Source organism: Nicotiana tomentosiformis, chromosome 7 (genome assembly GCF_000390325.3).
Source record: "Nicotiana tomentosiformis chromosome 7, ASM39032v3, whole genome shotgun sequence".
Classification (NCBI taxonomy): domain Eukaryota; kingdom Viridiplantae; phylum Streptophyta; class Magnoliopsida; order Solanales; family Solanaceae; genus Nicotiana; species Nicotiana tomentosiformis.
Window position 1 is genome coordinate 133,855 of NC_090818.1, and position 14,571 is coordinate 148,425.

At 35.7% G+C, this 14,571-nt stretch overlaps 1 pseudogene; it reads left to right on the forward strand.

The window, feature by feature from the left end:
• The first annotated feature begins 3,732 nt into the window (after window positions 1-3,732).
• LOC104099110 (beta-galactosidase-like) lies at window positions 3,733-9,025 on the forward strand (annotated as a pseudogene).
• The last annotated feature ends 5,546 nt before the right edge of the window (window positions 9,026-14,571 follow it).

Consider the following 14,571-nt stretch of genomic DNA (forward strand, 5'->3'; position numbering starts at 1 on the left):
TGTTAAATTTTAGGACATCATGTCCTTAACTTCATATGTGCAGTGTAAATATTAAGGACATGGCGTCCTTAACTTCATGTGTGCAGTGTAAATGTTAAGGACAGTAAATGTTAAGGACACCATGTCCTTAATATTTACACAACACTCTTGAAGAAAGGGTAAAAATGTCTTTTCGTATTAATTTTAATAGAATAGTGGCTATTTTTGCTCAGCATTAAAAATAGTGAATAAAAACTAAATACCATGTTAAAAAGTGGCTATCCCACACCATTTTTGCTTATTATCATCCTGAGATGTCAACTACCATATTTAACCAAGTATGTGTAATACACGGGAGCTAGCCACGTCAGATTCCCAGAAAGTGACTGGAAGTTTATTTTAACAATGTTGCTTTAGTAGCTATTTTAATTTTTAACAAAAAATTAGCTATTTTTACACAAGATTTGAAAATTTGGCTAAACTTTAAATAACAGGGTATAAAGAAACTAGCCCATACCATTTAAAAGATGAATTAGGTTACTTCTGCAAAGACTAACGGGCTTAAATATGTTCTGTTGTTGAGCCCAATTAAACAATTGACCAAGAATGACCAAACTCAACATCACTTAAGTGGAACCTGCTCAATATGAGACTTTTTGGGGTAGTCTTTAACCTTTAACCTCCGCTTGCCATATGGGTAAAATTTCAAGACCAAAAGTTAATAGTATTAAAAATATTTGTTAAACTTGAAGTTATGATCATAGGGTAAGCGGGGACAAAAAGTGTTTCATAGCTTTCCTATGCTTTTACATACAAAATTGATCATATTAAGTGGGCCTATAATAAAATGGGCCACCAAAGCCCACAAATTTAGAAATGCTCAAACAATTAAATGTCTATGTTCACAAGTGGCAAAATGATTAAAAGAAAACAGTTAACCATCCATATTATCCACTAAAAAATGTGTTGGATAATGAATTTTTTAAAAATGGGTCAAATATGGATAAGAACCATATTATCTATTTAGAAAATGGATAACCAATAGGTAACCAATGAATAACTAGTGGGTTTAACTTTTACATTTGTAAGCCTCAAATTGGGAGTTTCCTCAAATTTGGGAGATTAGGAATTCTCTCAAAAGCGATCATATTCATGAAGCCATGAATAATATGGTTATCCATATTATCCGTCGGTTAACCCGTTTTTATTCGTATTAAATATAGGTAGGGTCAGATAATTTATCCATTTTTCATTATCCGTTTTCGACCCGAACCATATCCAACCCGACCCGCCCGTTTGCCACTCCTATGCACAACGAAAAAACATGCCAATCCAAGTTGTCAAACATTTTAGGAAATCTCTTGGTGTTATTTGGTTAATGCATTAGATATATGAATATTATAGTTTGTTAAACACTTCAATCCACGTATTGTTAATACATATATTATCATTTCACTTTCACTGTAATGTAAGACTATCCATTATTTAGATGTTTCATAAATGGTTGCAATCCAAGGTTTCTACGGGATGCCTCCTTTTTTTGATTTCCCACCCGGTGTTTGATATTCATATTGGGGCCCGATTAAATTTGGATTCGCGCCGGAAAGTCCCACATTGGGGGTAAAGCGCTCCCTAACAAAGGCGACTTCATACCCAGGGACTGGAATCCGAGACCTCTGGTTAAGGATGAATAAATAGTTACCACTAAATTATGTTTTAGAGAAAAAATAATTGCTTTGGACAGCCGTTGAAGCTACATTATAAAATTGGAAAATAAACTAAAATAAAATTGACTACTAGTACATCTTATCATCAAGACCAATGCTACATCTGATGAACAACATGAGGTAATTAAGAGCTGACTCATAACTCGTCGACTTAAAAGTATTTTATTTATTTATTTTGGTATACTAAAACAAGGTTGCTTTAAATTGGTGAGATTTTAGTACTAGCAATTGAGCAATGTTTTACAACCAGAAAAACTATATATAAAAACTCAATTCAGTAACCGTAACGGTCGAAATTGATTTCGGCATTCGTACGATTGATCGAGATGAGATCATAATGGACCAAAGGAAGACTTCGTAATATCGAGAGGGGTTCCGAAGATGGCACAAACGAGCTTCAGATTTCAGGTACAGGTCAAACACCGAGTTCGAAATCATTATCGAGCTCGGGTCCGAATCGAACTATGATGAGATGTTATAAAATCGAGCTTAAGGGGCAAAGGCCAACCGATACCGAGCCCGAGTCATTACCGGACCCGAGTCGGCATCGAGCTTAAATCCGCATCGAGCTCTAAAAACGATACCGACCAACACCGAGTCCGATCAAGCTCGAGTTCACAGACAAGAGCCATTGCAACCGCACTAAGGGAAAGAATCTCGGCGGAAATTAGGGAAAAACTGATTTATCATGGGTTTCCCACTATGTATTTTTAATTATATCTAAAGTAGGATCCTCCACTATAAAGAGGATGGCTACATTTCTGTAAAGGGAAAGTTTTTGTATACATTGTAACTGAGATATCATACATTCCTATATTGAAGAGTTATCCTTTTTTTTAGCTTCATAAATTGATTTATCTTGCTTAATCTATAAATCATCTTCTTCCCAACTTTGCTTATTTTTCATTCTTTACAGTCAACACTCGATATTTCTATTCATTTTTACGATTTGTGTTAAGTTATACCACATACCCTTAGCACTACGTATAAATTTAATTCTATCCGTTTTTCGGGTAAACAATAACTTTAAATTATTTAAAACTTGTCTAACTGTAAAAGGACGGTGCAATTGCTTCGTATTCGTATTCGCTTGTTACATCCCCTTATCTTGGCTTTAAAAGTGTGTCTCTCTCTCTTGCACGTCTTGCATTACTGAAGATCCAAATTTGAAAACAGGGACCGTTACGACGTGGTTTTGCTTTGTCTTTAGTTTCTTTTAAAGTTTTCTTCTCGTGCAAGCGTAGATTGTAATGGCCATAAAAAGTAAGCAACCAGAAACAAAATTGGCTACAGAATTAATTAGAAAAATTTGTGCTAATTGTTAAGTTTCTTGTCATTTTCTTTTTTTATACTTCAAGTATTTCTAAGTGGTATTCCTATTAATTCCATATAGTGAGCCATATATAAATACAAAAAAGAAAATTTCACCAAGGATATATGGCATGGCCATTTGTTGAGAAGAACAATTAAAGTCATGTACTTTATTAGCAATTTTTTTAAAAGGAGATTGACTTCCTCTTTTTTTTATTTTTTTTTTATTTTGCAGTACATGAAAAAAAGGAAGTACAACTAACTCACTCTTGGTGTGGAAGCACATAAAACAAAGTATCTAAATTTCAATCCCAAAACTTGTCACTTTAAAAATCACTCCCCTTTGGAAGTCTTTTCCATCCATAGCAACATCAATTGTTTTTTCACATTTTTTCCTTTATAAAAACTACACATTTCTATTCCTTTGTGAGAAAAACATGTAGTAAAAGAGAACCAACGCATTTCCACCTAAATCAAGAAAGTAATAGCAGCTTACCCCTCTTATCATAATTAAATGGAATATTTTCATTCCAACAAAAACTACTAGGATTCAAAAATAAACCAAAAAATTAGTTTTTTAAGATACTTCATTTGGATAACCTAAGTTCCATGTCAGAAAAGTGTGTGCCCCATCTAAAGAAAGTGGACCCCATTTTCATGAATCTATAAATTCAGTTGCAGCTTCCATTCCTCATTTCACTCACTAATCCAAACCACCATTAAAATCTACATATATATGATTCACACCAAAAGTGCTAAAAAATATAGTAGTAACTGTTTCCATAAATATAGTTGTATTCTTTTGCTTCTCAAAAGTGTCATTTCTTTATCTTTGTAATAATGCTGAGAATAAATGTGTCACTGTTGCTCTTTGTAGTCTTTTTTTCGTTCATTTATTCTTCAGTTAGAGCTAGTGTTACGTATGATGATAGAGCCATTGTCATCAATGGGAAGAGAAGAATTCTCATTTCTGGTTCTATTCACTACCCAAGAAGCACTCCCGAGGTATATTATGCACCAAAATGAAATTGTATATTTTGCTACATTTTCATGGCTTCTTGACCTATGTCTATGTCTAATTTTCTTGTAAATTTTTGGTTTCCTTTAATGTTTATGTTGGTCTAAAAAAATTTTCCTTTTGGAAACTTGCAGATGTGGCCTGATCTTATACAAAAGGCTAAAGATGGAGGTTTAGATGTTATTGAGACTTATGTGTTCTGAATGGGCATGAGCCTTCTCCTGGAAAAGTAATACTACTTTCCACTCTTTTGACTTAACAATTTATCCTCGTATTAGTATAATCCATGAACTGAAATAAAAAATTATAACTGTTTCTTTTCTGCTTTATTCACTTTTTCAGTTTAATTTCGAGGGGAGGTATGATCTGATTAAATTCATTAAACTGGTACAACAAGGTGGACTTTATGTTAATCTCCGCATTGGCCCTTACATTTGTGCAGAATGGAACTTTGGGTAATATACATAAAAACTCCATTCAAGAATGGAACTCTTGAGTTGGCTAAAATATTTTTCAGTTCCCTTGTTTTTATACTCTGCTTTTTGATGCAGGGGTTTTCCTGTTTGGTTAAAATATGTACCAGGAATGGAATTTAGAGCAGACAATCAGCCTTTCAAGGTTTTGATTCAAATTTTGTATTCCTACTCTAACTAGATTTTATTTGTTTTGTTTCAGTTATGTTTACTTGTTTGAGTATGATGAAGGTGGCCATGCAAGGATTTGTTGAGAAAATTGTCAACATGATGAAGTCAGAAAATTTGTTTGAACCTCAAGGAGGACCAATTATTATGGCCCAGGTTTGAGAATCTACTTATGGCTTGTCTTTACTTTGTCTATTATAATCAGTTCAATGTTTCTATTAGTAGATTGTTTCTTTTTTCTTTATCCTAATTTTCTGTGCCCCTTAATTTCTTTGTTTTATAAAAAGCAACTTTGGGAATTAAATGTGGCAGATAGAAAATGAGTATGGACCAATAGAGTGGGAAGTTGGTGATCCTAGTAAACCTTATGCAAAATGGGCAGCTGAAATGGCTGTGGCTTTAGATACTGGAGTCCCATGGATCATGTGTAAGCAAGAAGATGCCCCTGATCCTGTGGTTAGCTACTTCTCCTAATTTCAAAATACAAGCTTTCTTTAAATATGCTAATATCTTTTCTTTTTCTTGTTACAGATTGATACTTGCAATGGTTTCTACTGCGAAAATTTTAAACCTAATAAACCTTACAAACCAAAAATGTGGACAGAAGTCTGGACTGCCTGGTAAGTTCCGCGAGTTCAACTCCTTCTGTTTCTTCTGTTGGATTTCTAATCAATGTTGTATTATCTACTATGCTCAGGTATACAAAATTTGGTGGTCCAGTTCCTAGGAGACCTGCTGAAGATGTGGCATTTGCAGTTGCAAGGTTTATTCAGAACAATGGTTCATACTTCAATTATTACATGGTTAGCTAATCTTTTCATTCTAAGTAGTGAGTTAATTGGATTTTATAAGAAATTCTACATCTTTTTTCATATGTTGTATTGTGGGAATTCACTGTGTTTGTTGTTATTGTTGTTGTTGTTGTATATCGTCTTGGTTGCAGTATCACGGGGGAACAAATTTTGGTCGGACATCTGCAGGGCGTTTCATTGCCACTAGTTATGATTATGATGCTCCATTAGATGAATATGGTATGAAACAAAAACCACAATAAAACAAGTAATAGAATTCTGTTCTCTCAAATTTTATAATCATCTGTGCAACCAAAAGAAGAAACATGATAAAGTTTCTAGCAAGCAGTTACTGTTACAAGATTGACTTTAAGGTTTTGTTGTATGATGAAACAGGACTGCTGAATGAACCAAAATATGGGCACTTGAGAGACTTACATAAAGCTATCAAGTTATCTGAACCAGCCTTAGTTTCATCCTATGCAACAGTAACTTGGCTCGGCAAAAATCAAGAGGTTAGTGTGATGTAGACAATTCGAAGTTTCTAATCGAATTTATCATCTTGATTTCTTCCAAAACTGATTTAGCTGTTGACATCCAACACAGGCTCATGTGTATAACTCACAATCCGGATTGTGTGCTGCATTTCTTTCCAACTATGACCCAACCTTTTCAGTTAGAGTCACTTTTCAGAATATGCAATATGACCTGCCTCCATGGTCCGTCAGCATTCTTCCTGATTGCAAAACTGCTGTCTACAACACTGCTAGGTTAATGAAAGAGGATACTTCTTTCAACCTAGGAAAACAGTGCTTTTATCAAAAGTCTTAACGTCCTCTGATAACTGCTGCAGATTAGCTCCCAAAGCTCGCAGATGAAGAAGACATCTGTTGGTGGTGGATTATCTTGGGAATCATACAGTGAAGAAACTCCATCCGCTGATGATAGTGACATACTTTCAGCCACTGGACTATGGGAGCAGATAAATGTTTCTAGAGATTCCTCAGACTATCTGTGGTACATGACAAAGTACGTACGTTTATCTCCTTAAATTGGTTTCTAGTTTTACTTGGTAATTTGAATATTGCTAATAATCATTCTGTGCGCTTCCTCCAGTGTAAACATAGCATCTAATGAAGGATTTCTAAAGAATGGAAAGGAACCTTTTCTTACTGTTATGTCTGCTGGTCATGCCTTGCATGTCTTCATCAATGGCCAACTATCAGGTACTGAGACCTGCTGTTTATTTGGCAAGTGTTGATAAATACATCTATTAAGTCTATTTTTATCACCATTTGGCGTTTATACTTTGCTTTTGTGGTAGGAACTGTTTATGGGGGATTGGACAACCCAAAGTTGACATATAGTAGCAATGTGAAACTAAGAGCTGGTATTAACAAGATTTCTATGCTCAGTGTTGCTGTTGGTCTCCCGGTGAGTTTCCCATGTCCTGTTTCTCTGTCTTCTGGATTTAGCAATTGTAATTCTACTTCTTACGTTGTTAAGTCCAATCCAGAATGTTGGCTTGCATTTTGAGACTTGGAACGCTGGAGTTCTTGGTCCAGTCACATTGAGTGGTCTAAATGAGGGGACAAGAGATTTGACAAAACAAAGATGGGTTTACAAGGTTCGCTCATTACTTCCTTCTATTCCTCTCTTTCACCAAGGGTTTAGTCTAGATTCGCAAGCCTGATTTGAGAACAACATTTTGTCCCATGATATCTACAGAACCTGGTGATTTGCTTTTATGCAGGTTGGTATGAAAGGTGAATCATTAAGTCTTCACACGTTAAGTGGAAGTTCGTCTGTTGAATGGGCTAAAGATTCGTACTTGGCTCAAAAGCAGCCCCTGACTTGGTACAAGGTAGATTAATACAGGTTCAAGCATTACAGTAATACAGGATCCTGGTAACATAAAAAACTAGAAGTTTACATGTTTTAGAATCATACTGTAGCACTAATATCTTTTCCAGGCTACATTTGATGCACCAGAAGGAAATGACCCATTAGCTTTAGATATGGGAAGTATGGGAAAAGGTCAGATATGGATAAATGGTGAAGGCGTAGGTCGCCATTGGCCTGGATACATAGCAGAGGGCAACTGTGGTAAATGCAATTATGCAGGACTCTACACTGAGAAGAAATGTCACGCTAACTGCGGGCAGCCTTCTCAAAGATGGTAAGTGATTTCCATAAGTCCTGGCAAACCTAGGGGCTTTTAATTATTGTGGGGAGGAGGAACGGATTTGTGGAGTAGTCCAAGTTTTGGTGGAAAGGTTAGCATGACAATCTCACTTACTAATAGCAAAAGTTAAAAACCAGAGTGGCTAATATCAGCCTATTCAAACTAGGTGCTAAGGGGAAGAAAAGACAAACACAAGAAGCTTAAAACATTAGCTTGCTGTTTGAAAGAAAATACAACTATCATTACGAAACTGTTGATTTCAGGTATCATGTCCCACGATCGTGGCTGAAACCAAGTGGAAATCTACTGGTAGTGTTTGAAGAATGGGGAGGTGACCCAACAGGAATTTCTTTAGTCAGAAGATCAACAGCCAGAGTTTGTGCTCATATCGTTGAAGGCCAGCCAAGTCTTAAAAATTGGCGTATGGCAACTTCTGGGAAATCTAACAATATGCAACCAAAAGCTCATTTGTGGTGCTCAGATGGGAAGAAAATCTCAAATATAGAGTTCGCGAGTTATGGATTACCACAAGGAACTTGTGGAAACTACCGTGAGGGTAGCTGCCACGCTCATAAGTCGTATGATGCATTTGAAAAGGTATGTCAACTTCTTTTTCACATTATATAAGTACCTAGACTTCATCTAGATCAAGGATTAAATGTTTTTCTGCAGACTGATGGCTACTATTTTCTGATGTCATTCAAAATTCTGTATTTTAGTCTTGTCTAGCATAAGTTTAGCCTTGCATTAATCTCACTTATTAATCATAAGCTAATCTGTATAATGTCATTGACCTGTTTATTTTGTACTTCCTCCGATATTTTCAAATGGGATATCACAGAACTGCATTGGACGGCAATCTTGTTCAGTAAATGTAGTGCCTGAAGTCTTTGGAGGAGATCCTTGTCCAAATACCTCTAAGAAACTCTCTGTGGAGGCTATTTGCAGCTGAAATTTGGCAAGGCATTTACAGGCAAGTAATGGAGCCAAAATCTATTAATTTCAGTAAAAATATACTTGGATTACAGAGAACATAGCTTTGAAAATTCCTCGCTTTTTGCAAGCTTTGATTTCATAAGTTCCAGGAAAGCTGCTGGTCGGGTTATGGATTGAAGAAATTGTACAGCATCTTGAACACCATAGGCCACTATGATTTTAGTTATTTACTACACAAATAAGTTTCATGTATATATACGTATACAACGAATTTGTGGTTCATAGGCAAGTCTTCCGCCAAATGATTGAAAACCAGGTCCTGGAGAGGAGTACAGCTGCTCGTGGAATAAGACAAGTTGCAAGGGAGCCAACTTCCCCTTTCTTTGTAGTAATTATACTGTACAAAACTATATCACTAATTTAGATTATTTGCATCCTTTTGTGCTTGCCTTAATATTTACCTCCTACGACACTTCATGTTTCATAACCGCAAAACGCCAAAAAATAATGTTATCCATGGCGAAGCAATGAGTGTTAGCCACTAGGATGTTGCCACTAGGACGTTTTCAATTGATGACCCATCAATTTTCAGGTCAATCGAAGTCCGTCAACTTTTTAAGCATCTGTAGGATCCAAGTGGCCGTGCGTAGCACATGCAGGTTCCATGAGGCCGTGAATAGTATTCCTATGACACCGAGACACCAAAAACGACATTAGTCATGGTGAGTATTTCTCACAATACTGTTTTTTATGGACCCGCCAAATTTCAGGTCAATCATAGTTCGTTAACCTTTTAAGCACTTGTAGGATCCAAGTGGTCGTGCATAGCACTAGTAGGATCCATGTGGCTATGCATAGTATTTTTATGACCCCGAAAAGCTAATAAATAACGTTAGACATAGTGAGTATTGCTCACAAGGTCGTACGTGATGGTTCCACCAATTTTTAGGCCAAGCAGAATCCGCCAACCAAATTCAGAAAAATCATCATTTATATAAACACGACAAAAAATAGACATAATCAATAATTCCTATGTCATGACCCTCAAACACCAAAAAATAATATTAGTTATGGCGAGTATTGCTCATAGGGCTATTTTCGATGGACCCACCAAACTTCATGCCAAACAGAGTCCTCAATTTTTTGAGCACCGATAGGATCCAAGTGACCCTACATAGCACCAGTAGATCTCATGAGATAGTGCATAGTATTCGTATGACCCCAAAACGTCAAAAAATAATGTTATTAGTAATGAGTATTGCTCATAAGGCCATGTCTGATGGTTCAACCAATTTTTATGGCAAACGGAGTCCATCAACATATTTAGAAAAATTAACATGTATATAAACACACACAAAAAAGACATAATCTTTAATTCCTATTAATTGACCCCGAAAAAAGAATAATGTTAATCATGACAAATAGTGCTCACAAGGCCATTTTTAATGGACCTACCAAATTTCAGGCCAATTAGAGTTTGTCAACCTTTTAAGTGCCAGTGAATCCAAGTGGTCGTGCATAGCACATATATATATATATATATATATATATATATATATATATATATATATATATATATATATATATATATATATATATATATATACGTGAGTATTGATCACAAGGTCGTATCCAATGGTTCCACCAATTTTTAGGTAAATCAGAGTTCCTCAACCAAATTCAGAAAAATTTTCATGTATATAAACACACGAAAAAATGGACAAAATCATTAATTCCTATTTTATTACCTCGAAACGTCAAAAATGAAGTTAGTCATGGCGAGTATTACTCACAAGACGAGTATTGCTCACAAGGCCTTTTGTATGGTGAGTATGCTCACAAGGCCATTTTCAATGAAGCCACCAAATTTCAGGTTCATAGGTCCATAGGAGACGTCCTAGTGACCAATACTCATAACTTCGCCATGACTTTTCATTTTATGGATTTTTGAGGTCATGCAACACAAATTTGTGATTAATCAACTTTTTCGTGTGTCTTAGCATATGATGATTTTGTAGAATTTTTTTGACGGACTCTGATGGGCCTGAAATTTTGTAGGTCATTGGAAACAGTCTAGTAACCAATACTTATTACTTCGCCATGACTTTCGGGTTGTTTCGGGGGTCATGCAATACAAGTTTATGATTATATTTATTTTTCGTATGTATTAGTACATTGTTACATTCCGCACTTTTGTACGTTAGATTTGTCGTAAGATAATTGACATAAGTTCAAGGACAAGATTATTTTTGAGGTTATAAGTATTTATGCTATTTATAACAAGTGATAAGTAAGTGTCGTGAAGGTAAGAGGGTAGACGAGTTGAAGAAAATGAGTTTCGTTGAAGTTTGACATTTTGGAATAAAATACGGTTCAAGCTATAATACCCCGTATTTATGGATTAGTGCTATACAATATACCACATGACCATGATAGTAAAGTATATTATAGTAAAGTATATGAAGTATACCAGTATTTAAGTGAAATGAGACCTAAAAATTAATTATGTGGCTAGTTGGTTAAATATTGGATTTTACTGAAAGATTAATAGATTAATTAGTGGATAATTATTGTTGTGGGCCTCAATCCACATGTAGTAACTAGAATGACTAAGCATTATAAGTTATGAGGTGGCATATTTGGAGTTAAGTTCTTTATTAGGTGTATTCATGATAGGGGGCCCACACTATATTATGTGGAGTCCAAATTCATTATCTAACTAAATTTAGTTATTCATATTTCTTAAAAGAACTAGTGTTCAACAACAAGACATAAATATTTGAGGAGTGATGTATTCCATTTTTGAGGAGTGAGAGGGAATTTATCTTTAAAGTGACACAAAGGTCTTGGATAGAGGCAAATGGAGGCAACAACGTGACTTTCACTTTTGTGTGTAGTAGTCCATGATTTAATTGTGTAAACAGCAACGTCCCTCATCTATTTTTAAGGAGATAAGTCATATTCCTTCTCAACAAAATGGGTACTAAGTTCTATGATTGAGGCAAACGCAGAAAATGACATAGATGTTATACCCACGTCGGTTTCCTCCGGATAATAGAAAATTGGAGATTTCTTTGTAATAAAGTAAGGTGTCGGGAAGCTTTAAAGAAGGTGATCTAAGTTTGATCTGTTGTCTACGATCTTCTACGAGCTCATACGAGCAATTAAGGTATGTTAAGGCTAGTCCTTCCTTCTTTTGGCATGATCCAAGTAATGAAACATAAACATAATGTTATTCCATAAATGTATCTACTCTTTGTAGATAAGGATGCCTACGTGATTCATTCCTGTAAAATGTAACTCAAAACATGTCTAAGTATGTTTCTAAGTCCCTATTGAGGCATACGATAACGGAATTAATGTTCATAATGTAATGATATATGCATCTTCATTTACCAGTCATGCATTTACCACTGAGCTACGGCCGGTTGGGCAGTTATACATTTACCACCGTACTACAGCTGGTTGGGCAGTTACGCATTTACCATTGTGCTACGGTCGGTTGGGCAGTTACGCATTTACCACCGTGCGACGGCCGGTCGGGCAGTTATGTATTTACCACCGAGTTATGGCCGGTCGGGTAGTTACCACTAGTTTGACAGTCATGTTACGATATGGATAATAGTCCCTAAGAGAGGCATTATATATATAATTATAATTAGTATGCATATACGATGGCACTTCAGAGGTTTAGGTTGATTCATTTAGGTTGATTCTTATATCTCTCTCATTAATGTTGACTTATTGTTATGTTTTAGTTCTGCCTTACATACTCGGTACACTATTCATAGTGACGTCCTTTTGTTGTGGACGCTGCATTCATGCATACAGGTTTAGGTAATCAGTTTGATGAACCCTCATAGTAGACAAGGTTATCATTCATCGAAGGATCGATAAGACTCCACTTCATTCAGAGTGCAGCCGAGTCTATAAGTCATCGTGTTAGAGTTTTGCTAAAGACTTATAGGTAGGTCGGGGCCGTGTCCCGTTTGATGTCGAATACTCTTAGAGGATTTGTAGACATAGGTTCATTATGTACAGTATGTCAGAGGTCTTAACGGCCGCTTGTATTCATGTTTTAAGTACGATGGATCGCTAATACAATATTTGCCCACTTACAATTATACATTATGAGTTGTGGCCATGTTGGCCCATGATAATTACAAAAAGAATGAGTTCAGCCAACTCGACCTATGTATGTTATGGTTTTTGTCGAATGATCATGAGTTACAGAGGGGTTCGCTCGGGCCAGTACGGCACCAGGTGCCAGTCACGCCTCCCCACGTTTGGGGCGTGACATACATGTTGATTTTGTAGAAATTTTCTGACGGACTGTTATTGGACTAAAATTTTATAGGTCCATTGGAACTAGCCTAATGACAAATACTCATAGCTTCACCATGACTTTTGAGTTTATTTTATGGCGTTTCGAGGTCGTGCAACATGAATTTGTGATTATATCTACTTTTTCGTGTGTATTAGTAAATGTTGAATTTGTAATTTTTTCTTGACAGACTCTAATTGGTCTGAAATTTCATAGGTTCATAGGAAAAGGCTCAGTGACCAATACTCATTGGTTCGCCATGACTTTCAGGTTTATTTTTTAGTGTTTCGGGGTCACGTAACACGAATTTATGACTATATCCACTTTTCTCTTGTATATTAGTACATGTTGATTTTGAAGATTTTTTTTTGACGGACTCTGGTTGGCCTGAAATTTTGTAGGTCCATTGGAACTAACCTTCTGATCAATAATCATAGCTTCACCATGACTTACGAGTTTATTTTATGGCCTTTCAAGGTCATGCAACATGAATTTGTGATTATATCTACTTTTTTGTGTGTATTAGCACATGTTTAATTTGTAAAATCAATTTGACGGACTTTGATTGGCCTAGAATTTTTTAGATCCATAGAAAACGACCTCGTGATGAATACTCATTGCTTCGCCATATTTTCGGGGTTCATTTTTGGTGTTTCAGGGTCATGCAACATGAATTTATAAATAAATTTACTTTTTCGTGTGTATTAGTACATGTTGATTTTGTAGAATATTTTTTACGGACTCTAATTGGCCTAAACTTTTGCAGGTTCAATGGAGACGACCTAGTAACCAATACTCATTGCTTCGCTATAACTTTCGAGTTTATTTTATGGTGTTTCGAGGTCATGCAATACAAATTTATTATTATATCCACTTTTTCGTATGTATTAGTAAATGTTGATTTTTTAGAATTTTTTTGATGGATGCTGATATACCTGAAATTTCGTACTTCCATAGGATACGTTTTAGTGAGAAATAATCATAGCTTCGCCATGACTTTCGAGTTCAGTTTATGGCATCTCGAGGTCATAGAACACGAATTTGTGAGTGATTATATCAACTTTTTTGTGTGTTAGAACATGATGATTTTATATAATTTTTTTGACGGACTCTCGTTGGCTTGAAATTTTGTTTGTCCATAGAAAGGACCTAGTGACCTATACACATTGCTTCGCTATGACTTTCGGGTTCATTTTTAGGCGATTCGAGGCCGGTTGTCCGAATTCATGAAGATAATATAAAAATTAACATACGGAAAATTGAAAATCATGTTGAATTCCTACTTATGGTCCTAAAAAGCCAAAAACGAGGAACATTCATGGGGAATCAATGACTATTATCCATTATATCGTTTCTCATAGACCCATAAACTTTAGGCGATTCGGGATCGGTCGTACGAATTCATGAAGATGCCGTGGACATGAGCACAGAAAAAATCGTAAATCAAGCAGAATTCCTATTTTATGGCCCTAAAATGCCAAAAAACGAGGAAGGTTATGGATAAGAAATGTCTATTATTCATTAGATTATTTCTGATGAGCCAACAAAACTTTAAGCGATTTGAGGCCGATCGCTTGAATTCATAAAGATGGAGTGGTCATTAGCACACGAAAAATCAGAAATTGTGCTGAATTCCTATTTTATGGAAGTCGTATTTGA